General features: G+C 39.8%; 1 protein-coding gene across 1 annotated transcript in view; it reads right to left on the bottom strand.

Annotated features, from left to right (window-relative positions):
* LOC119592469 (centrosomal protein of 131 kDa-like) overlaps positions 1 to 337 on the bottom strand; it is a gene marked incomplete at its 5' end in the record, with an annotated part of 15,133 nt that overhangs the window by 4,246 nt on the left and 10,550 nt on the right.

Raw genomic sequence — 337 nt, forward strand, 5'->3', positions numbered from 1 at the left:
ATTAAAAGGAACACTTTTTACACGCCTCCAGTCACATCAATCACAATATTCCTCTCCAGTGAAATAATTGAGTGTAACCCTCTGACCATAAGAAACTGCAAAAAGGGACATATGGACCCACAATGAATCCAGAAGGGCACACTTGCCTATTATCCTCATGACAGGAGAAACAATTAATCAAATTTAATAAGATATCTCCCTGGACCACCTACTAGGCAAACATTCAAGCTTAAGACGAGAGGTCACCTACACCTGACACACATCACCTGGTACAGGTAAAATCTAGCTCAATGCCATTAAACATACAGGGATGTCATCAGATTTAAGGGTTGAATTT

This window comes from Penaeus monodon, chromosome 30 (genome assembly GCF_015228065.2).
Source record: "Penaeus monodon isolate SGIC_2016 chromosome 30, NSTDA_Pmon_1, whole genome shotgun sequence".
Lineage (NCBI taxonomy): Eukaryota > Metazoa > Arthropoda > Malacostraca > Decapoda > Penaeidae > Penaeus > Penaeus monodon.